The sequence below is a fragment of the Anser cygnoides genome, chromosome 3, assembly GCF_040182565.1.
Source record: "Anser cygnoides isolate HZ-2024a breed goose chromosome 3, Taihu_goose_T2T_genome, whole genome shotgun sequence".
Taxonomy (NCBI): domain Eukaryota; kingdom Metazoa; phylum Chordata; class Aves; order Anseriformes; family Anatidae; genus Anser; species Anser cygnoides.
The window spans coordinates 80277592-80303233 of NC_089875.1; the positions used below are offsets into that span (position 1 = coordinate 80277592).

Here is a 25642-nt window from a genome sequence, read left to right on the forward strand (position 1 = left end):
GGAGGAAAGAATGTGCATGTCAACTGCAGTTTCAAAAACTATTTACAGTGTATCATAATATACTATTACCATGTCTTCACTTCTACTTCAAGAAAGGGAAGAAATAAACAATTTCTTCCATTAGTTCTCACTTAAGAAATAATTTTCATTTAAAAATCCAACAGATAAAATTTACAGGCATGTTAGGAACACAGACTTAGATACTATGATACTTTCATACAGATAGTTATTAGCTCAGTCTCCATCTCCACTTTATTGCTGGTATAGTTCTGATGAATTTTTGTAGCTTAGAAGGCCAAAATGTTGTAGAATTCAAGGTCTGATGACTAAGTAAAAACAAATTTGTAGTCAGGAAATTAACATACAAAAACAAACCCTTTGAACCATATGATATTGGATAGTCAAATACACCAAGGCTTGAACATTCCGTATAGAATATGGAGTGATTCCTTCAGCAGGATAAACTTAACTGTAATCTAGTATAAAAGAATGTAATCAGGTTTCTTTATCCCCTAAAAATACTGCTCTCCAACGGGTCAGTGTTTTCAACAACTGCCAAGAATTTGCAAATCCTTCAATAAGGCAATGATCCTGCCCCCAGAGTCTTACTTACTTCATGCTTTACCACATGTCACTATCCAGAATTATGTGCAAACGGATGCAGAGATGAGTTCATGCTTGGTGGTCTTTGATGAGGCCAGGATTTGTGACATTTGCCTGCTCAGAACAATTCACTTTTCTACCATTGAACATTTAATTTAACAAAGATTAATTCTTGGAAAAGTTCACAGAATATTAGTTTTGTGTTTTAACTGCACATGTATTCTGAGATTGATTTTTAATAGAAAGAAAGAAGGGAGCATAATTAATGTAATGTAGTAGAAAGCTTGATCTGGTAAATTATCATATGCATGAAAGATAGAATTGGAGGAGGCAAAGACTATGAGGACAAACTTCAAGACACACATTCTCTTTTGATGTATCAAAAGATGTGCAGCTAGCAGGTCAAAAGAGGTGATTTTTCCCTTCTAATCTGCTCTTGTGAGATCCCACTTAGAGTACTGCATTCAGCTCTGGACCCCCAACATGAGAAGGACATGGACCTGTTGGAATGAGTCCAGAAGAGGGCCGCAAATATAATGAGAGGGCTGGAGCACCTCTGCTGTGAAGACAGACTTAGAGAGTTGGGGCTGTTCAGCCTGGAGAAGAGAAACCTCCATGGAGACCTTACACTGACCTTACAGTGGCCTAAAGAGGGCCTACAAGAAAGCAGGAGAAGGACTCTTTATCAGGGAGGGATAATGGGGTAATAGTTTTAAACTAAAAGAGGGTAGATATAGATTAGATATTAGGAAGAAATTCTTTAGTATGAGGGTGGTGAGGAAGTGGAACAGGCTGCTCAGAGAAGTTGTGGATGCTCCATCCCTGAAGCATTCGAGTTGAATGGGGCTTGGGGTAACCTGATCTAATGGAAGGTGTCCCTGCCCATGACATGGGGTTTGGAACAAGATGATCTTTAAGGTCCCTTCCAATCCAAACCATTCTGTGATTCTATGATTCTCAGACAAACAAGACTAAAAGAATGTCGCTTCTTTAGCCTTGAATCAAAGTCTGAGAATAGGACAAATCCACACAGAATTTATTGCTTTCTTTAGATATATTGGGAGGGTATCATGGCTAAAGGAGAAATGGTTATTTAAGATAGGAGGCAATATGTATAAACCAGATCTGCATAAACCATATACTTGAACTGAAAATAATATATATATTTATTCCTAGCAACCAGAGTGGTGAGATTCTAGAGCTGCTTCCCAACAGAAATCCTATATTTGTTTTGATGACAAGATCTTGCTTTTTCTCATTTGGAGTATTGGTCAGTCTTCTATCAAGGTGCAACATAATGATACTTGACAACATGCTTCCCAGAAATCAGCATTTTGGTTTGCCTAAACAAGATTATGATGGCTGAAAAACTAAATGTTATCCCTAGATATTCCAGGAATTTTATATATTGGATTGTTTTTATTACAAAGCCAGAACACTCAGAAATGATGAATGTCTCAATCACTTTCAAGTTATGGCTTCTGATGGACATGTGCAAGAAAATGTCAAAGAACCCTCTTGATTTAAAATCCCAAAAGCACTGGCATGAGGAAAGTAAATTAATACTGTAAATGTTCTGTTTTTAGCAACCAGAGTGCAAACTGAAGCTGTGACTCTTGATTTTGCAGTCTAGCAAAACTGAGAGCTACAGAAGAAGAACAGATTTCAACATAAAAAATATTACAGCTTGTTATTTTTGTGTCAGTTATTGTATTTATCCACTTACAAACAAGAAGTAGTTTAATTCAATGTTTTTCTAAAATACATCATTTTGCTTTCTTATGTCAGGGAGAAGGCAGAGAGGAGTTCATCACTTTGAGCAAACAGTTTCCATCTTGTTCTCTAAGGGTCGTGGCTACCCTTGATATAGAGATATCTCAATCACACCTTCTGCAAGGGCTTATGTAACAGCACAACAATTGCAGTATACTCACTATATTATTTTTATGCCTATTGGGAGATAAACTGCGCTACTGGAACAATAAAATGTCACTAACTGTCTAGAAAACACATTTCTACTAGCCTGTTAACTATAAGTTGTAGCAACATCCAAATTTTACTTTACTGTATTGTGCTTCTGAAAATTTCCTCCAACATCAGCCTCCAAAATAGGAAATATTTGCATGGACTAGCAGAGAAAAGAAAATATTTCACCGTTCCAAGGTATGACTCCTGTACCTTTTCCTTCCACATTATCAAGTAATAAATTTCAAGGTGTACTGCCTCTTCCTGAAAGTGGGAAAGGGGGCCACTCTGCCAGGACAGAGCAGCAGACTGTAAACTCCTAGTCTGTAAAAACAAATACTTAAGAAGCAGACCAGCATATCTAGTGTAATACCAAGTTTTTTTCTCCATCCTATGCAATGGGAGGATGTTAGGCACTGAGGTTTTGAGATCGAGTAATATCATGTAATTCAAGATAGAAGATGTTACCAGAGAAAGGTGATTTGTATGGGATAGTTCATGTTGAGAAAATCTAGTCTGTGTTGTTTAATAAAGTTGTCCCTAAGTGCCTAACTGTTTCATGTCTTCTGTGTCTTGCATTAACAACTAGCGAAATGTCCATCCTTGTGGTTCTTGTGTTCTGAACAGTCTCCTTCTCTGATTTTGTTCTCCTAGATTGTTTACTTTCAATTCTAGTAAAACCCTGTTATATTTTTCTCTTCATGCTGATGATGTAAGAAGAAGGCTTTTCATAATCCTCTTAATGTTTCTCAGGAAATGAAGCTAAAAAATAATATTTTCTTCACCTTATTTCACTACAAGGTAAAATGAGTTCCACAACATTCAAGTTAAAATGGTTATACCGAGAAGGGTTCATTCTATCAGGAGCTATGTTTTATCAAGTGTTATGTGAGAATAAAGGTAAAGCATTGCATGTTAAAAGATCATTGAAACGTTGGATCAAAAGGATGTTAGATAATACAAGACAATATATATATATATATATTTTTTTTTTTCTGGTGCCTTTGCAAGTAGCAAAGTACTATAAACCCAAATTTGTCTCACCTTAACCTCACTGATCTGCTAAGTCTATAGCCAGATCTGCACAACAATTTTCTGCTCCTTTTTTTTTTTAAAAATGTTATGTTGTGAAAAAAACACTAACATGAGCAGTATAGAAAACGCAAGGAAGATGCTAGTTTAATGGGACTACTGACAAAGGTAGGAGTATTAAGAATAGTCATATATATAGCAAATAAGAATGAACAAAAATGGGGCATTTGGAGAAATGGTAAATGGGGGGGCTGTTAGTATGGAAGGAGAATAGTAGAGAAAAGAAGAATAACTTGAAGTCAAGGCCATCAGACTAGAGGGACGTATCTTGGCTTTGGTGAGACATGTATTGCAATGCCTGTGGAGCAGTGTTAAGAGCTTTTTCATTTGTGTGCTGTATACAGGTTTATGAAAAGCTTGCTTTTGATGAAAAAAATGATAATCTGTAGAAGAGTACTTGAAAGCTCAAGAGAGTAGTGAGACTGGCAAAAAGGGTTCAGGGTGGGTATCTTTTGGAACAGGTTGTAATGGTTTGATTATATTGATATCAGCATGGGAAAAGCTCAAACCTCGTGTATTCCATTTTAAAACACAATATACATTGAAACTGGCTGTGAAGAAGGGTATGATCAGTGGGTTCTGTTGTTTTATTTTGTTTTGTTTGCACTGCAGGAAGTCACAGCAATATTCAGGTGTGATTTATTTCATGAGAATAATACTTTTCTTGGTGAACATCATATTTAGACTGATTAAGAGGGTTTTGTGAGTGTTCTTTGCAGATCAGATAAGCTGGATTATCTGCAAATCATGTCTCTGGGGGGAAACTGGTGTTCTAGATTCAAGTATTGATCTTCAGTTATTCTATATGATAATGCATAGTAACATAGATCAGTGTTTTCTCTCACAATAGAATCATCAACATCTAGCATGTATATTGCAGAATTTCATCTAGTGCACAAAATGTCTTCTTTGAAATTATTTAGATAAAACAACATCCCCACTGTGCACTAAAATGAATTCACATATGCAATCAATGCAGAACATAAATATACAGCTACCACTGGGAAAAACTTTTTCACAGAGCAGCTACCTCATTTTTGGCTATTCAGTCCTGATACTCAAAGGAGACTTATAAAATACTTTCAAAAGACAAGCCTGGGAACTAAAATGTATTACTCTACCATATACTTAAAGTCATAGATCCATCATCCATATATCCACAGAGATATTGTTTTTTTTTTTTCAATAAAATAAATAAAAATTCTTCCTTCTGCTCTGATCCTCAAGTAATTCCTATTCTCTTGCAAAGTTCCTGCTCCCATATGTGCTTATTAGAATTTGGTCTTATCAATTAGCGAGTAAGAAGCTTAACAGGAAATGCTCATTCCTACTCTGCAACTAATTTGTGATTTTTCTACTCCTGCTTCCAATATGCAGCATTTTTTGTATGTTTTTTTGTTTGTTCGTTTGTTTGTTCATTTTTTCCTATCTCTGTCAGCTGGTCTAATAAAAGATATCATTACTTTAATACAATCCAGTCTCATATATTCGGAGAATTGTGGCTGTAGCAGTATTGTTTGCTTCTTTTTTGCTTATTATTAAATCATGTCAATGTTCATATACACTTAACAACCCTGTGACCCAATACAGCCATTCATTATCCTGATAAATGGATCATGAATATTGCAATCTTCACATTGTCAAAATAAACCTTCTGATTTTTACATGTTTTTATTTTCTTCTAGCTTGTCCCTTGCTCTGGAACCACCTTTAAACTTTTTGTCATTAAATGCCTGTAACAAGAATTCAAGCCAACAAGGCCCACAGGCCTAGTCTTGGCAGTGTCTTCCAGAACCTCTGAGCTTTGCTGATGCCTGATTTACTGCTGTGCCTTTTGTTTAGAAATCCAGTTCTTGAAGGAACAGAGTACTGAAAAATACAGTACTCTACCAGTATGCCTGCCAGTTTATCACTGACTCTCTCACTTACATAGAATCACAGAATCACAGAATCATCTAGGTTGGAAGAGACCTCCAAGATCACCTAGTCCAACCCCTGACCTAACACTAACAAGTCCTCCACTAAACCATATCACTAAGGGCTACATCTAAATGCCTCTTAAAGACCTCCAGGGATGGTGACTCAACCATTTCCCTGGGCAGCCCATTCCGATGCCTAACAACCCTTTCAGTAAAGAAGTTCTTCCTAATATCCAACCTAAACCTCCCCTGGCACAACTTTAGCCGATTCCCCCTCATCCTGTCACCAGGCACGTGGGAGAATAGACCAACCCCCACCTCGCTACAGCCTCCTTTAAGGTAACTGTAGAGAGCAATAAGGTCGCCCCTGAGCCTCCTCTTCTCCAGGCTGAACATTCCCAGCTCCCTCAGCTGCTCCTCGTAAGACTTGTTCTCCAGACCCTGCACCAGCTTTGTTGCCCTTCTCTGGACTCGCTCGAGCACGTCCATGTCCTTCTTGTAGTGAGGGGCCCAAAACTGAACACAGAACTCGAGGTGCAGCCTCACCAGAGCCAAGTACAGGGGGACAATCACTTCCCTAGCCCTGCTGGCCACACTGCTTCTTATACAAGCCAGGCTGCTGTTGGCCTTCTTGGCCACCTGAGCACACTGCTGGCTCATATTCAGCAGACTATCTACCAGTACTCCCAGGTCCTTCTCTGCCAGGCAGCTTTACAACCACTCATCTCCCAGCCTGTAGCTCTGCTTGGGGTTGTTGTGCCCCAAGTGCAGGACCCGGCACTTGGCCTTGTTGAACTTCATACAGCTGACCTCAGCCCATCGCTCCAGCCTATCCAGATCCTCCTGCAGAGCCTTCCTACCCTCGAGCAGATCGACACATGCACCTAACTTGGTGTCATCTTCAAACTTACTGAGGGTGCACTCGATCCCCTCATCCAGATCATCGATAAAGATATTAAAGAGAACTGGCCCCAGTACTGAGCCCTGGGGGACTCCACTAGTGACCGGCCTCCAACTGGATTTGACTCCATTCACCACAACTCTTTGGGCCCGGCTATCCAGACAGTTTTAACCCAACAAAGCGTACGCCAGTCCAAGGCTTGAGCAGCCAGTTTCTTGAGGAGAATGTTGTGGGAAATGGTATCAAAAGCCTTACTGAAGTCAAGGTAGACCACATCCACAGCCTTTCCCTCATCCACTAAGCGTGTCACTTTGAACATGAACATATCTATGACCAGTTAGTCTTTTTTTTTTTTTTTCACTTTAAATGTGTAAAATTATGTTCCTATTTTTTTCATTCACTGATGCTTGCTCTACATCCTGCATTTCTTGATTTATCACTGTTTCCCATTTTCCAGACACCTCCGTATGGGGAGAGGCCAACATAATAAATTCTTCACTGGTTCAGGGATCTTTGGACAGACAGATCATTACAGAATTAGAGCTTTGGGCTGTGAGCTCTTTTACAAGGGCCTTTGTTACAAGGACCTCTACAAAGACCTGTACTCGAGCACATCTTCCCTAGGACTGAACTGCTCAGAGATTAAATGTTTCTTATAGTGCCTGCTGGCTTAATGAAAGGTACTGATTGACAGACATCTGCCAAAAATACTTGCAAGATAGAAGCCCAGCTTTATGAACCTCCAAACATATTAAAACAGTCAATACAAGGCATGTCTGTGTTTCACAGTTGGAAGGGTCATTTTTCAAAGAGAATAGTGGGTAGAACATTAGTGCTTTGCATCACGGGTGCTGTCAGCCAAGATGATTAACACTTTGATCTATATACAATTATGACTGCACTTTTAATCAAGGGCATTTTCATGCAGAAAGTGAGCTGGAAGTTTGTTCTTTCTGGATGCATGTAGGAATTGGAAATCCATCTACCAAATTTCTCATATATTGTGGCTTTCTGAACATTTCTAAAATGTTGGTAACTGTTACATAACTCACTATGAAATGTTTAATGCAAAGAATATTACTTTAAGACATAAGATAAGGATAATGAAGACTTTCTTATCTTGACTGACTAGCTCTTTACTGCTAAGCCCTTCTATTTTCTTATTTTAATATGCTTCTAAATCTGTCTACATGGTAGTTTCATAGACTTAACAGAACTCTGTTTCTACCTGAAACTCACACAGGATTTGTGGGATGTTTGCTTTTGAGTCCCTGTGCAACGCTTTCTCTGGAAATAAATTAGTCATGAGAAGCTTTATTCTCCAAGTCAGAAGTCATTTAAACATCCTTCTTGCTGCTTGCCAATGGGCTTTGATTATTGCCTGTCAGAAGAGATTATTCTCTAGTGACATGGCATTTAGTGTCACCACTTCCCAAAACAGCCCTTTCACTGGAAAGGAAAGCACATGCTTCCATTCCTGAGAACTCGGTAATTCTGCCTGAGTAACAGACTCTCTGACAGTTGTCATCTCACCCCATATAGAGGTTGATCATTGTCCCCTATTTGCCAGCTTTCTTGGTGATAATGACTGACAGGAAAAAGGGGGTTAAGAAAAAGAATAATTATATACTATCTACCAAGATAATTAAACATTCAATTGTAATAGTAATAAATGAAATAATTTAATTAATTATAATTAACCCCCAAGAATTTGCAATTAAAAGATTAAAAAAAAAAAAAAGTTGTTTCCTCTACAATCAGTTGCTGGTTCAGGCTATGATGGTGTTTTTGAAGTGTTTAAAGCAAAACCAGTCAATGTCAGCTAGGTTCCCCTGCACTCCCTGTCCTTCCCCATGGAAGATGCACCTTAAAGGACTGATCAGAGGTTCTTTTGGCTTGTTGTAGTTGAGGGAATTATTTCAACAGATTCTCTCTCCTGAATGCTGTTATTTTGAAATTAACTTTCTCTAAAGAATGAATTGTATTATAGTTGCATTAAAGTTTAGGTAGGTCAAAGGGACTCAAAACATAACCAGCCCACAACTGGGCTAATAATTACTCTTAGCATTTGTGTCGTAGGTTCTCCTCTGGAGGTATGCAAAGAGAATAACACAGAATATTGTTATTTGGTTTTAGCAATAAGAATACTAATTCTTGAAAAGTTGAAGTGCACTTGTGTCACATGACAGATATCAGAAGAACCTGATCTACTGATTACCTTTCAATTTTATGGAAAACTGCCATGAGAAATCTTGGGGAAAATGCTGTGACATGAAAGAATATGAATCTTAAGAACAAATTATACAGCACAAAGTTTTCTTTAGCATCATGGTCAAGTGAAACTGTCCTGCTTTTAACTAGTGATGTTCAGCTCAAACTATGTTTTTAATACTTTCTTTCCATTTTAAAACTCTACTTTGAAGGCCACTCTGGAAGTACATTAAGAGATAAGGCTTTCTCTTGTTTTAAATTCACATCCTATCTTAATCTGTACTACCTGCACTGTGTATGAAATGTATAGCATAAGGTGTACAAAACTAGCAAGGTAGGGTAAGATACTGGGTTCCTAATGTATCAACTGATACATTTAAGTAAAATTTGATTGATGAATATTAGAGATGGAAGAAACTGAATGTGTAGTCTGCCTCCACATGTAAGCAGAAATATTGTGTATTGTATTCTTATCGATGCTTTGTCCAGTCTAGTTTTTGTGCTGTGAGAAAAGAAGTATTACAGCTAGGCACACTTAAAATGCTAGTGACAGTGGCTGTTTATGGATACTATTGGATGTGGAGGTGACAGACACAGCAAAACCTTACACTGGTTTTTTCTGCCTTCATAAACTTCCTGTGCTTCTGGACTAACCTGTGAAACTAAAAGGATTTAATCTCATCAAGATTATCTTTTCTCCCATCTATGCAGGGACAGCTCAAAGCAGAGTTGCCTAATATTGTACAGATTTCTTCCAGGCAGTCCTAAATCATTGGAAAACGTACATCTGACATCAAAGAAGAGACTAAGCCAACATGGACAGTTGTTTAATGAGAAATGACTTGGTACTTCTCTTACTGGGAAAAAGCTATAACTTTCCTGTATAAGCATTTCTTCATATGAACCAATTTTGGTAAAACTGATAGAGATGTTCAAAGAGGTCTTCTTTAAATTTTCCACTGAACTGAAGGAAATCAGGAAAGTTCTTTTACATAAAGGACAAACAGATCTTAATTACAAACATCTTGTAATAGAAGATACACTCTTCCATAGTTTCTGGCAAATGAACATCATTGCCGCTGGCTAGGCTGTTAGAACGCAAACTATTGTAACCTCTGATGAATCTTTCTGGTGACTTCTCTTCCTTGTTAAGAATCTAGATGAAATAACTTGGAAGTGTTTTGTATCCAGCAGCTCTGAAAGCATACCCATGAGAACTACTACTGCCTAAGCACTTCTAAAAGTCCATTCATAGCTTTAAAAGGATTCATAGAAAGATACGTGGCATAAGGAATGGGGAAAATACTGAATTTGCACTCTGAAAAAGGGGAAAAATTAATGCATGAAGGAACTCTGGCTACTAATGAAAACACATCACCCACACTGAAAAATGCAGATTATCTCTGGAAAATATCATTATAAATGGAAAGAAGGCATAGCGATATTTCCCATGGACTCAGAGGCAGATGAATCTCTTTAAAAAAAAATATGCAAATCCTGTCTGCCTAGCTATTGGGAATGAAGTAGCTCTGACTGAGGGTAGCAAACACATATCACAGACACAAACCTCCATCATTAATTTCAGGTCCCAGTTATATAAATCTAGATGAGTAATTAGATTTTAATGAAACTGAATTGTAATTCATTAGATTTTAATTGCATTAATATACTTTTTCATATGACATATGTCTATTAATTGCATTCAGATAGCACTTGTATTTTAGAAAAAAATCCAATTAATGATCAATTTACCTTGACGGTTCTATAAATCCCCTTGATTTTATGGTTGTCAATTATTTTTATATGTTTGAGGTTTATCATCAAGCCTTTTTAAACTAGATAAAGTGTAAACCCTCCAACCTGAAGGAGCCCTTATGAATTTAGCTGGGTCTAGTAGTATAGATAGATATACAGATATGAAAGGAGAAGTGAGCATTATAATGATCAAATGAGAGCTTGGATTTAACATGCACCTTTAGGTATTCATTGAATTAATTATGTCCAAACTAGGACAAACCATTAGAAAAAAATAACTGGTCCAATCTTAAAGTAAAGCTTGTTATTCTTTAAAATGGTGTACAGACACTTTCTTGTAATAACAATATTCCTCTTCCAAAGAAGACATTAGAAATGACTTTGCTTCATGTGGCCTAAGAAAAATCTGTTTTACATAATCTCAGTCATAAAGATATTGTCACTAAATCAATGAGAGTCCCAGAGTATGATCTGACATTTCCTGTCCTATCCAGATGCTTTCATCTGTTTCTCAGTACTGCCAATACACCTGAAAAAGAGATACCTACAGAACATATACCTATCGTCCCTGAACAAAACAAAACAAAACAAAACAAAACAAAACAAAACAACAACAACAAAAAAAAAACTACTGTTGGTAGGTGAAAAGTAAGATTTAGTTTGTGAGCTTTTTTCTCTTTTCAAAAAACCTAAAAAAAGCTACATGTGCCACATGAAATCCCAATTTTCCCATGAAATAAAACTCTTTGAAACCATTCTATTGTAGAGGGAGTAATACTGTTTACAGCAAAGTCCACAGTAATCCTCCATTAAGCTCTTAAGTGAAATTATCATTTATTTAGTTCTCACAGAATTGGGACTTAACATAATTCACCAGAATAAGTGATCATAGTGAGGAATTTATATTGAAAATGTGGCTAGTCTAAAGATCCCAGAATATTTAAATTAGAATAAGTCTGTTAGGAAGAAGGCATTGAGGCAGTAAAGAAAAAATAATGATAAAAAAAGAAGCAAATGTTAAGATTTCAGATCAGAGTAACTCTGCAACCTTTAACTCAAAAAACATGACAGATTTTCTTAACATTTTGAAGGAACATCTGCTTTTGTAAACATGCAACCTTAAAAGCAAGACAATATTTCAGAGGCAGGAAATTTGACATACAATATAAGCTACTGTTAGACTGACACTGGCCAGGGCTATGCTTAGCTCATCTCCAGTCTGGGGGGCTGAGGCTTTAAAGTGAAGCATGCCCTTCTGAGTGATGGCAGCACTGTGTTGACATCTTGTAGAAAAAACACAACGTGGGTGAATGCCATCAGCCAGCAGGCCCACAGTATGGGTCCTGCATGTTATTTTTCATTCAGTTTGAAGGAATTTCTGCTGAACAACTGGGGTCTATCATATAGAACTCGGTAAATTTTATGATCATGATCTTGTGTAAAAGTCTGGGCCACCACACTACACATATGGGTGGCTGAGATAAGCAGTCACTTGAAGTGAATCTTCACATAAAAAGAATCTGATAAAGTAGATGCCATATGGGCTTTAATTCTGGGCATTCCTGAAAGTTGAGGAAGGTTAGTTTGTAGTTTTACAACCTAGCCAAAACACATTGCTGCTAATAAATTATACCTCTGCTTCTATTTTGTTCCTGGTGGTGAAGGAGGCAACAAGCATATTCAGCTCTGTAATTCTGCAGCCCAATTGTCTTCCTTTGCTGCCAGCACTCCAAAGGAGAAGAGCAGAGATCTTCTTGACAGTCCTCTTCTGCCTGTTCACAGGAAAAAGGCAGGAGATGTGGGCAAATAGATCCTGATATTCCAGCATCAGAGAACACGTCTGAGAAAGACCAAGCAGTGAATGAGTAAAGGACACAGAGACACTTCTCTTTTCCTAAGCAGTGTAAAGTGTGGTGGCAACACATCCTCCCCTGCTAAGTACCTGAAAAATCAGTTCTGACCCTCTCGTGAATTGCTTGTAGCTTCACCTGCAGCTTTTCTGCACGCTTGGATCAGACAGCAGAAGTAATTTATACTTCTTTATTTTCATTTTTGTTCAGAGTTTGTAAACACATTACCAAGAAAAGACAGATAAGTGAGTATTTTAATTGGAAGAATTGGTGTAGTTCCAGAAACTCCTTTTACTTTTTCTCCTTATTAGGGGGGGAAATATTGGAGGGATTTTTGTGAATATTTACTAAGCATGTCCAACAGATTAAACAGCTTGAAAACGTGTCCATGCAGACTGCTTCACCACTTAGTTAATGCTGTTTTTCATGCTGGCTTGACACAGGTTTGACAGGAGCTAGCTTCCAGTCTATTGACCAGGGTATCTGCTGAGTAACTTGGACATAATTTAACAGAAAGATTGCCCTAAATATCCCAGAAGCACTTAAAAAGATATGAATTTCTTAAAAACCTCTATCTTCTTCATTGAGAAGTACAAAAGAGGAAGAACATCTCTGTGTAGAGGAAAAAAACTGCAGGTCTTTTTTTCTTTAATCTCATGTTCTTGCTGTTATTTAATGGTTTATTAGACAAACTATTCAATAAGAGAGGGTGATGTTCAGCTAGCACCTTTGTAAAAAGGCCAAATTCTGAGGAAACTGAAAACAGGATATTGAATAGGGCATTTCAATGGAAGGGTCTTCATATATCTTCTCTGCTATTTATGCTCATTCTGTGTTCGCTCAGAGCATTCAGAAGTTCTATAACAACACCAAGTCATGTCTTCATATTCATTTTCTTGCTTCTTTTATTTATTTATTTTCTGGGAACTTGAACATTTCACAGTGTTTCTACATAATTACCTATAACAGTAATTTTACTTAAAGCTTTCAATAATGTAACGATTGTGTAATTCTCCCTCTCTCTCTCTCTCTCTCTTTTTTTTTTTTCTTTCTTTCTTTCCGTGATTTTAATCAACAAATTACTGTTATATGGAACTAGGGTAAATTATATAAATCTACTAATCTGCTTGCATACAAAATATACATAGACCTCATTGTCAACAAAGTATAAAGAAGGGTTTAAAATCATAAATCATGCCTTAAGTAAATAGTATTTGCATACTGTATTAGTGCCATATGGGTTGTTCTTGCAAAAAAAACAGTGAAAGGCACTGCATGATTTTCTGACAAACTTCTCATTTTCTGACAGAAAAGTGACTCAAATAGTCAATGATCTTCTAAAATAACAGTAAAGTGTGGGCTTGCAAATGATTACTCTTATCCTTAACTTTGTGAGAGAGTTCCATGCTGTCACTGGCTTTACAGCTTGACACCAAGGAGAGGCTGAAGAGCACAACACTTTAGTAATACCTGCACTACTTTCCTGTGGAAACACTGTGGGTATCACTCTGGGCATTCCTAACCACAGAGGAGCTGCAATGCCTTATGACAGTCCCAGCAGTTCCCATTTGTCCTATTTGTCAGGGCCCCGAGCCCATTGACAAGTTTGGCAAGCTCTTTCCCCCTCCCGGGTGTCCAGCTGCTGATGCTCAGACCATTGATGAGACAGGCTTACAAGCAAGGGGGGGCTGCATCTCTGGAGCTGTCTGATCCACAGAGCATTCCCAGCATTAGGACCCTCAGGTAGATACTATGAGAACCCCAATTTTTAGGGGGTAAATGCAAGCATATTTACAAGCTCTGTACCTTCTGAAATGCATCTCTGCTATTTGAAAATACAGTAATACACCGTTGATAAAGAGCTATAGAGATCAAGCTTACAAGGTACAGGAGTTTTTCTATTATAACTGTAGAATGCAAATAAGCAATATATAAACTCCTCAAGGACAACATTTAATTATGTTGCATACCAAGCAGGACACTCACTGGTACTGCGTGATAGATGGCAAAGCTAAGCACGCTCATTTTAGCTCTTATCTCTTTAGCAAATTTAGTATGATGATTGGCAAAGTCCATTGTGTTGTTGAAGAAGATAGTAGATTAAATCACCTTGGTTTTTTAAATTAAGCAACACAGAATTTAAAAACAATAGACCTGCATTATGGGTGCTGAAAGAATGTATTTACTTAGCAATTATATTACGACTTAACAAAACAGTGAACAGTACGTTCTAAAATAAGTGTGTATGTGCAGTACCTTGACAAACAGAAATTGGCCAGGAAGTGGAATTTATAAGAACTATCCCACATTTAGTCAGAGTCTCATGATTTAAACATTCATTAAGAACATGCTACGCTTGCTTTCAAACAGTCTCTTGGGCATTAGGTTTCTGGGTTCACAGACAGTGCAAGGCAGGTTTAGGAGGAAGAATTCTACCCACAAAGTATTTGGAGCTCTGATTTTCTAAGACTACTCCCAAACCATGCTTAAATATTCCAGAGGGCATAGTATGAACTTCTCCTTACTGAATTACTGAATTTCTTTTGGATCAGTCATTTAGGAATTGCTTTCTCCTGAAGACATTTTTTATGGGAACAATATATAATTTTTTCATGTTAAAATAATCCACAAGTAACAAATGGATTGATGTTTGTGTAACTAGACTGACATGAAAATTCGCTCCAGCATATTTTCCTTATTTTCAATAGCTGTTAAGTACAGTAGTGTTCCAGAGTTGTTCAAAAATATGCCTTGCATAAAGGCTTCATACCTTGGTTTCTTTTTTCCTTGACTATTCTTACATTTTATGAGTTGTTCAGAAAACATATATTTTCATCAAAGATGTATTTAATGATTTTTTCACTGAAGTTCTAAGTGAGTATGAGACTGTTCAAAATAATTGATCAAACACTTTGTTGCATGTAATTTCTGTCAGCCGTTTACAAAATAAGACTGTCGGCTGTTTACAAAATAATATAACATTTTTCCTTTATATTCCAGAATGTGAATCTTACAGTTAGCTCATATTTAGCTATAGTTAGCTAAATAGATGATTTTTACATTTTCTTTCACAGGTTTTGTAAATACAGAAAAAAAGCTATAAAAAGATGCAGGCACAAGCTTAAAATAAGACTTGCAGCTCTCTGCATGATTGCTGCTGGAAAAGAACTGATTCAGGGTAGAACGGGATGTATGTTTAAAGTGTGCTGTGTGCTAGACTGTTTGATTTTATTACTTTTTTAAATTATTTTTATTTTTGTCTACAAAAATATACTTTTAATATTTTTAATTAAATATCTATGGGACTTTTTTCCCACCTTCTGCAAGAAGGTGCATCTTCTTTTCTATTTGATAATGAAAAGAAATTAGAATCTTCTGTGCCATTTGATGTACAATCCATGAGGTTTTAGGACTACAAGGGCTATGATGCAGGCACAAAGATCCATTCACTGTATTGCTACACAGTAAAAAAGCAATTGCATAAATATTCATTATATTGCATTTTTTACATAAGAGGAAGAATTCCATCTGTCACCCTTGCTGTAGCTTATATTCCCTGTTTTATATTCTCTATTTTTAAGTGAATAGCAAAAGTAACATGCCAACAGTATAACTCTGCATAGATCGAAATGAAACTATGCAGTATAGCATGCTGCATAAACTAAACTAATGTAAAGGAGAGTGTTTAGAAATAGAAAAGCATTGCTATTCCCTCCTCCCTGCAGTGATTCAGGCTGACATGGTAACATCAGCTGAATCCCAGGGTAAGATTTTCTGCTGGCTCCTTGTTCACAGGTCTGACATGGTTGTCCCCTGAGTTTCCTGGTAGCTCTGTTACTACGGAGAGAACCAGGATTTTAGACATTGTTTAATACAGAGCGCAGAGAACTGCTTTGTGGCTGTGCTATATTTAGAGGAAGGGTTCAGTGAAAATTAATACCTGCAGCAGAACCCCTGATTCACAAAATGCCTCAAAGGCCTGCTCAATAATGAGCTTCGGTTCAGCATAAAAGTAGCATTGATAATCCCTACAGCCCCAAAATAATCACAGACAAAATATTCTCCATGTTATTGACAAAGTACTTCTAAAAATATCCAAATGCTCCTTATTTCTTTTCAGCTGTCTCAGGACAAGAGAAAGAGTCAAAATAAATAAATAAATAAATAAATAAATAAATAAATAAAATTTAGTGGGATTTAGGTGTAAGATTGGTACCAAAGGCCAAAATTACCTTCCAACTCTCCTGTGTACCTCACAAAATTCAATAGGCCTCTGATTTTTTATTATCTTTAAAGTCCAGTCCCCTGCTCAAAGCCATCATCTATTTCTTCTGCTTGACTGGATGGTCTATAACATTCTCCTTCAGTGATGTCTTATCTTTGACAGAATAACCATGTATAGAAGCAAGGACCAGCAAATGGCCTGGCTACCGTTCTCTCTTGTAGGCATTCTTCCTCTCTCCCTTCATCCCAAAGACTTTTGATGTCTTTTTTGGACTGTGACATTAAGGGGGAAGGCAGTAAGTGCCCTTCATTAATTTAAATTACTTGTAGCACAGTACTGAAGATGTCTTTCTAGAACAATGTAGGTTACAGTTAACTCTCAGAGGTTCGGGTTCTTTCACTTCCTTGGCAAATGTCTAACTAGTAGGCTAGTTTCTGAAAAGGAGAGCTGTTTCCCCTCTAGTTGTGTCCTCAATGGAAAGCAGTTGTCATAATTGTGTTTTTTAAAGCCGTCCAACATCTCTGCTGTGTCTTACGGATTCTCTGAGAAGATCTCTCCTTCTGATAGATCCTTACAGGAAATCAACCCAATCTAGGCACTGAACTGCTTAGCTATGTCATGGTCGTATGTGCACTATATGCAGTCTGGTCACGTAAAAAAGGGGGAACTCTAGACACTGGAGAAACATGGACTGAAAACAAAACAAAACAAAACACACACATTTATTGTTTCAAGACTAGGCAGCTGCCATTTGGGTGGAAGAATGGAGAGAAGTTCAGGCTGCAGTTCTGAAACTGGTGCTTACTTTTACCATTACAGCTTCTGTCCTGTTGCAGGATTTTGTTTGAAATCTCTGTAGATATTTAGAGATCAAAAGTTGCAGTTTCAGAAATCAAGGCCCTGCAAGCACAACTGCATCTGAAGAATCCAGGCTCCATTCCCAGCACCAAACCAAAGCCAGCAAGAGCTTTTCTGTCCTTTTATGACTTTGATTTAAACTAAGATAACAACCAAATAGATGTTTTGTCATAACTTTGTTCACAGGATCTTTGGTAACAGCATGATGTCAGTTTGGTGGGGTGAACTCGTCATGCCCTCAGTCAGTATAGCTATGTTTACAAAAGCTCCTGCGTGACACGGCCACCCTCTGTGCTCTCAATAAGCAAGATGACCTCAGCAGTGTCTCAGGACACAAAGCACTGTGGATTGAATGGGCACAAGAAATAAAACAGTAATGTTTTTACAAAAATATTTAAGGAAAATAAGATGAAGGGAAGAGCTGGCCATAGTGGGGTGTGTTTCTGGTTATACTTAAGTGCAGACCACATATAGTGTTGTCTTGAGCACCATATGCAAGGGAAAATTGGAAAAGGCTGGGATATATGCTGTTGTTCTGCCTCCAGACAAACAGGATTTAAGAAATCAGTGAAAGTCAAATGGAAGAAAAATCCATTTCATGGTGTCAGCCACATGTACCAGAGAGGAGGAAGGGCAAAGAGAAAGACAGAAATTGAGCCTGACACTTTGAAAATGTATTTGGGACATGCAGGCAGTATGAGGAGAACTAAATGTTAACCTTCAGCTAGGATGGCTGTGCGAGCTTAGTCTGCCTGAGCAGTCATTCCTGGATAGGCAATCCATTAGCTGTCTGTCCCCACATCATGGACAGACATATGCATGCACTCAAACACACATGCACACACTTGATGGTGAACATGAAAATAAATCAAAACAGGGAGTTGTAAATGGCCAGATCACCATAAATCCTGCAGGTGTTCAAGCACATGTGTAAACTGTGTATTTCCGATTGGAACAATTATCATGGCCAGTCCTGACATCCGCATTCTCTCATGCTACAGTGGGAAAAGAAGATACTGCGTCTGGGCAATGTGGGTGACACAAATAAGAAGTGACACGTTTTAGAAAATGTATGAATGTATAGAGAAGGTCATCTGAACATTCCTGCTTATCCTTCCTCGGAGCCATGCCCTCAACAAAATTGGCTGACCCTATATTCAAAAGTGATGAAAGGAAGGTGCTTATATTCAGCAGCATTAATGTGACTTTGAACTACAATGGGATTTCAAATGTTATTGTAGGACTAGAAAAAGTATGCAATATTTTTCAAAGCCTGGGAGTCAGCTTAAAGTGTCTGGAGAATTCAAACCTTTATGCTCCAGGTTATATATCAATTACTAACTGCCTGGGTTTAAAAAGAAGCTCCCCTGTAGTATTGTTATATTATATTGTTATATTGTAATAATTATTCGTTATATTGTAATTAAAAGCATTTATTATATTATGAAGAATATGTACAGGCTGGATATGTCCATTCACATGAAGTCATCTGTCTTTTCACGAATTTGTTCTGCTGTACACAATTTTTTACAAAGAAAAGAAAAAAAAAGTAGAAAATGATTACCCAAACAGACTGGCATCTATAGTTTAGACACAATTGAGTGCACCCTCAGTAAGTTTGCAGACACCAAGTTGGGGGGAAGTGTCGATCTACCAGAGAGTAGGAAGGCCCTGCAGAGGGACCTAGACAGGTTGGATCGATCGGCAGAGGCCAATGGGATGAGGTTCAACATGGCTAAGTGCTGGGTCCTGCACTTTGGCCACAACAATCCCATGCAGTGCTACAGGCTTGGGGCAGAGTGGCTGGAAAGCTGTGCAGAGGAAAAGGATCTGGGGGTGTTGGTCAATGCTCATCTGAACGTGAGCTGGCAGTGTGCCCAGGTGTCCAAGAAGGCCAATGGCATCCTGGCTTGGATCAGGAGCAGTGTAGCCAGCAGGACCAGGGAGGTGATTGTCCCTTTGTATTCTGCTCTGGTAAGGCCGGACCTCAAGTCCTGTGTTCAGTTTGGGGCCCCTCACTACAAGAAGGACATTGAGGCCCTGGAATGTGTCCAGAGAAGGGCCTCGAAGTTGGTGAGGGGCCTGGAACACAAGTCCTATGAGGAGTGTCTGAGGGAACTGGGGTTGTTTAGTCTAGAGAAGAGGAGGCTCAGGGGAGACCTCATTGCTCTCTACAGCTACCTGAAAGGAAGGTGTGGGGAGCTGGGGGTCGGCCTCTTCTCACAGGTAACTAGTGATAGGACTAGAAGGAATGGCCTCAAATTGCATCAGGGGAGATTTAGGTTGGAAATAAGGAGACATTTCTTCTCAGAAAGAGTTGTCAGGCATTGGAACGGGTTGCCCAGGGAGGTGGTGGAGTCACTGTCCCTGGGGGTGTTCAAGGAAAGGTTGTATGTGGTGCTTAGGGGCATGGTTTAGTGGGTGACATTGGTGGTAGGGTGATGGTTGGACCAGATGATCTTGGAAGTCTTTTCCAACCTTAATGATTCAATGATGATTATATGATTTGTATCATTCATGTTTTACAATCTACTGTTACTTTATTTTTTTATTTTTTTTTTTAAACTTCAAGAAAAAGCTCTGGTGTCATGCTATTTAAATATAGTTCAGGATTTACCTCCTGTAACATGCAAATATTACTTTCGTGCTATGATATTTGCATTTGTTCTACTTTTAAATGCCAAAATATCATTAAACATGATTCCACAAACACTGCTCAGCTTTTTCCAAAGCCAAGATCAAGTCTGGGCATATACTCAATACTGACAAAACTAATGAGGTCATACATAGAAGAGTTAACCTTCTCTGATGTAAAAGATCATATGAGGATTCAAAAAGCTACCTGAATATTTAGGAATTTATTAATAGTGTCTGAAATTAAATTTTTTGCAAAGATAAGGGTTACTGTCAGGAACACTAAGAGGTAAAATTCTGCAATATTGCATGAACTTGGGAAACGCTTGTTGTGTCTGACCCAGATGTGTCCATTTGCTAACTCCACCTACTCAGGATTCAGAAAGTCAGGGTTCCCCTGACAACAGCTGAAACAGAAAGTATTCATGGCTGCATTTTGCCATGAAGTCCAGTGGTCACTGCATTTCTGCAGGCTATTTGGCTCTCCTCATTGTGAGCAAGTTCCGTCTCTAAATTGTCAGTGAAAACTGAGAGTTGGCTTGAAAGATGAAGACTTCCTCAGCTAGAGATGGTCTGTACATCATCCAATGCAACCTGCACAACAAGAACAGGATACCCCATGCCACTACCCTCATTGCTTGAATTGTGTGCAATTTGGTTTTAAGAGAAATGGCAAATAGCTTTTCTTTCATGCCAAACTATGTCAATAGTCTTGCAATTACAAGAGCCTTCTAGGAAACATGAGAATGTGTTTGAATAACAGATGGTCAGAAGAAGCATAGAAACCAGGGATGCCCCTTCCTGTATGAATGCTGGAATTGCAACCCCTTTAAGTAAAAGCTAGTGTCACTTCTGCCACTTGTGCTTTGTGTTGGAATAAAAAGCTGTATCTCCACCAGTAAATAAAATACACTCAACATTGCTGTCTGTTTCTGTCAGTGGCTGACAAAGAATGGCCTGCAGCCGTACTGCTAAACTCCTCATCCAGAACAGGATCAAATCCAAACTACCTTTTGGAAATGATCTATTGATTGTTGTCAACGCTCAAACAATGTTCTGGGGACATGGAAGAGGTGGGGATAAGGAGGCAGTCATTACCATTGGACAAAAGTGTGCTGGGCCCATACTAAGATATGAACAGCACAGGTAATCAAGTTGCAGTGCCAAGATCCTAACTTTTTTTTTTTTTTCCTTATACAGCATAGCCTCTGTTGGCAATTTGGAAATAGGAAATTTCAATTTCTCTTCATGGTCTATAGAGATGGTACAGGGAAATGAGGCTTTAGCAAAGTGCCTTAGGAATGGTGAATACAGGACTATTTTTCTACTTGGGCTTGGACAGCAGACTGGGACATTACAGAGAATATGTGGGATCTTACGACTAAATACCTGAGAATCTTTTCTGACCCAGGCTGCAGATTTCATACTTCTGCAGATAGGCAGTCCCTGCAGATTCAGGCATGCAGCCCACATGTGGAGTTCATGACTGTGCTTTGTCACATTTGGAAACTATCTTCTACCAGTGATTGGACTTGGCAGATGTTTTCTGAAAACTCTGTCACATGTCCAACTTATCAACCCTGCTGGCAGGCACTGCTTTCTCTTTGGGACAGGATGTCCAGCCCATGTAGAGCTTTGTGCCAAAGCAGCCAGCCTGCAGCCCTGAGACTGCGGTACAAATATACCTCAGGGGAGGTGCAGGTAGGATGCTTTTCTCACCAGTCTTATCCATTTATTTTACAAGACAAATGGATTAACTAATTCTGAAATACTAAAGGTCTCTTTGGGTAGCAAACTGCCCCTAACTTCACTGGCTTCTATGAGAATTGACATTGCTCAGGATGTCTCCAAGTTCACTCAGCACTTTGTAGGGCTATTTCTTAAATGATCATTGTGGGTGTGAACTGAGTGCAAACAAAGCTAGGCCCGTGACATAATGAAATTTGTATTGTAAATACATCTTTTAAAGGTCTTGAAGAAGCAAATGCAATCCATTACAATACGTGAGAGAAAATCAGATGTCTGTTGGGAAACACAAGATGAATGTGGATTCAGCACCTTGGCTTGACATTCCCATCTGTCAGAAAGATCAGTGGGGACAACAAATCTTTAGCTGATGGTTAAGTAAGTTATGAGCATTTTGTTAATAATTGACTGAATGACCTTCAAGTACAAGGCCACTGAAAACAGAGAAACACATTATTATTGTGGGTTGTGCATGTCACTGACATAGTGATTACCAGAAAAACAAACAACAACGAAAAACAGTAACTTAGAAGACATAAACTTTCAGACAATAGCAATCATGAGAAAAAACTATGGCTGAAATTTGTTTTTGTATACACTCACACTTGAAAAGAACCTTTCTATATCAGGGAAAATTAATTTATTGTCATGAAAACAAAACATTCCAAAGCTGTAGTAAAAATAATAAAAATAATATTGAAAACTCAGAATTAAATGATAGTATCATCAGTCCTGGGAAAGAACTGTAATAATAACATTATGCAGTGTTTAGAGTTAGCTAAAGCTCAAACTCAGAACTTAAAAAATAGGCATTAATTAATTGATTTTGCATTTTAAATCAGTAACTACTTTAATTAAAGCAGCCTAAGAAATAAAGAATCAACCAAATTTTATTTTTAGAAAATCACATTGTCAGGTCAGCAAATATGGTGAGAAAGAATCCATTATCAGAATGTTTTCCCCTTTCTATTCTTATCTCACTAGTGGATTCTGGTGGATTTTGCCTTTATGCATTCATTGTCCTGTAAGCTTGGACCACTGTTTGCTTAGCAGCAGGCACTGAGTCCCTTGCTCCTATGATCATTTAGAATAACGAGCTTAGCCATGGCCTGGCTTTCTAGATAATTTCTGCTGAGAAAAGCTGATAGTTTGGCACAGCTCTTCCCATACAGACAGGTAGCTGAGCTATATAGCTAAGCACATGGTAAAAATGTAACCACTGTCAGAGGGACTATATCTATACTAGTGATGTCAGATAGTATGCCTTCATTTCTTTTCTTTTATTTATTTTATAATCATGTATATTTTTTGTTTGTTTGTTTGTTTACTGTGTTTTAAGTATCATGGCACAGATTGCATCCAATATCCAGAAAAACATGGCCTCATTCATATTGACTATTGTGAGCAGATTTTTGTTCAGATTTTGGTCACTCCTTGAACCATGTTTGTATATTGTCTAGAAGGATGTTAGGTTGCATGGATCAAAACTGTGTCAAGGAGCGTGCCAAAAATTAAACAGTGCCTACCACAGACAACTCTGACATTCTGAGTCAAAATTCCTTCATAATACAGGTCTCATGATGAAAGCTACGGATCAGTTTAAGACAAAGAAAATATAAAAGATTGGAGATAAATATTGTGATTCTCAACTGTGATGTATCTATGTGATGTACCCATCAGTCCAGTTCTGAAATTATCTAGAGCTGAAATGCCTATGTTTCGGTTTTCCTTGCATGAAAATCCACAAACAGAAAATTCTTCTTCCAATGTAAACAGAGCAGATGTACTGTGTGTGTACCCAGATCTAGACACTGGGAACTACTCTGGTCCTTCAGCAGCAACATGTAGCTACTGTCATTACAGTAGTTTCTAATATGATAAATTAATACTTCAATGGATAGAAGCAAATGTCAAGGGGGAAAAAAAAAAGAGCCTTTAAATCCTTAAATACAGAGACTACTTCTTGATGCATTCCTACAAGGCCTTGAAATGTTTTTTTTCCTTGGTCACCCACATGCCTAAGGTCTACAAATAGGATTACATGCAAGAGTAGGGATCTGTTTTTATGTTGTCCTCTGCAAAATTTCAGTCTTACAAAGCTGAACTTGGGCAAATCTCACCTATCAGATTTACAAGAGCATCAAATGGAGGAGACAAAACTAAACAGGCTAGCACCTTTTTTCTCCCCCTCCACTCTTTCCTTCTTACCAGCAGCAATCTGCTGAGATCTTCACATGCCAGTCTCTGCTCTGCAGTATGTCACATATGATAGACTTCCATTCTTTGTACTCTGCTTATAAACCAAAACTCACCAAAGTTCTCCCAGCAGTTACTGTCTACCCCTGAGCAAGAACTTGACAGAGAGGGGTCTACACAGTATTGTATTACTACATTTTTATTTATTTTACTAAGTAAAATTGACCACTTACTAGTATAGTCTGAAGATTCATAAATAATATAAGGATAGCTTGAGGAAGTTGCCTATTTGTTGGATAAAAATCATATTCAGGTTAATCTCTGAGGCCAAAAGCCTCACAGTTTATTAGTGGAGGATAGGATTATTACTGCTAAACTATCTAGGTGCAACCTTGAGCTATCACTTTTATTAAATATTCAATTTCCAATTGCAAATTAAAAAGACTTGCAATAAATGAGTAAATAATAAATGAGTATAAAATAAAATAAAATAAAATTTAAATTGTAATTCTATTTTTTTTTCTTTTCTTTTATTCTCATCTTATTTTCTTCACATTTTCTGCATTTATTTTTCCTTACCTTCCCTCTCTTTATTCCATTCACATTTATCTGCTCCTCATCTTCAGTTGAGACCTTTCTGGCCCAGGAAAATATAATATATTTGAAGTGGAATAGTCATGTCACCTACTTTGTTCAAAAACTTTTCCTGAAGCTGTCTGCTTTCATTAGTCACTGTACAAAGAAACCAAGAAACAAGATTTGTGAGTTTCTTCATAACACTATTTTTAGATACCTAAAGTGAAAGTGATGTGAATTTTTCTTCATTATTTATCAGCTGAGCTGGCACATAAAGGTTGGAATTTCCAAATAATAAAAAAAAAATACTGCCAGCAAAGGAACACTGTTTTGGATAGCATTGGTCATCTGCAGGTCTCACGCTGCCATATAAAGGAGAATCCATAATGTTAGTTTCATATGCCAGGTCAAAGCCTGAGGTATGAAACGGGGAAAGGGCTTTCCAGAAGTCATGCTGCAGACATGTGCCAGGGTCAGGAACAGGGTGCTTGACTTTTGTTGTGGCTTAACCCGGCCGGCAACTAAACACCACACAGCCGTTTGCTCACCCTTCCCCCTCCCTCTCTGGGATGGGGGAGAGAAACGGGAAAGTGAAGCCGGTGAGTTGAGATAAAGACAGTTTATTAAGACAGGAAAATAATAACAACAACAACAATAACAATAATAATAATAGTGATAATGATAATAGCATTAATAATAATAATGTGTAAGAAAACAAGTGATGCACAATGCAATTGCTCACCACCCGCTGACCGATGCCCAGCCTATCCCCGAGCAGCCGGCCCCCCACCCCGGCCAGCCACCCCTATATATTGTTTAGCATGACGCCAGATGGTATGGAATACCCCTTTGGCCAGTTTGGGTCAGCTGTCCTGGGTCTGTCCCCTCCCAGCTCCTGCTGCACCCCCAGCCTGCTCGCTGGCAGGACAGAGCGAGAAGCCGGAAAGTCCTTGGCCTGGTGTAAACACTGCTCTGCAACAATTAAAACATCAGCATGTTATCAGCGCTCTTCTCATCCTAATCCAAAACATAGCACCCTACCAGCTACTATGAGGGAAAATTAACTCTGTCCTAACTGGAACCAGGACAACTTTAAATCATCAGGTTGATT

General features: G+C 38.2%; 1 long non-coding RNA gene across 1 annotated transcript in view; it reads right to left on the reverse strand.

Annotated features, from left to right (window-relative positions):
• The window catches only part of LOC106035365 (uncharacterized), a 41574-nt gene extending 16268 nt beyond the window's left edge, over positions 1 to 25306 (reverse strand). Inside the window, exons 1-3 of the long non-coding RNA XR_010829800.1 lie at positions 25274 to 25306; positions 24535 to 24687; positions 12080 to 12218 (exon numbers count right to left, since the gene is read on the reverse strand). This is a non-coding gene — a long non-coding RNA (uncharacterized lncRNA). The remainder of the gene's footprint in view (positions 1 to 12079; positions 12219 to 24534; positions 24688 to 25273) is intronic.
• Between the last annotated feature and the right edge of the window lie 336 nt (positions 25307 to 25642).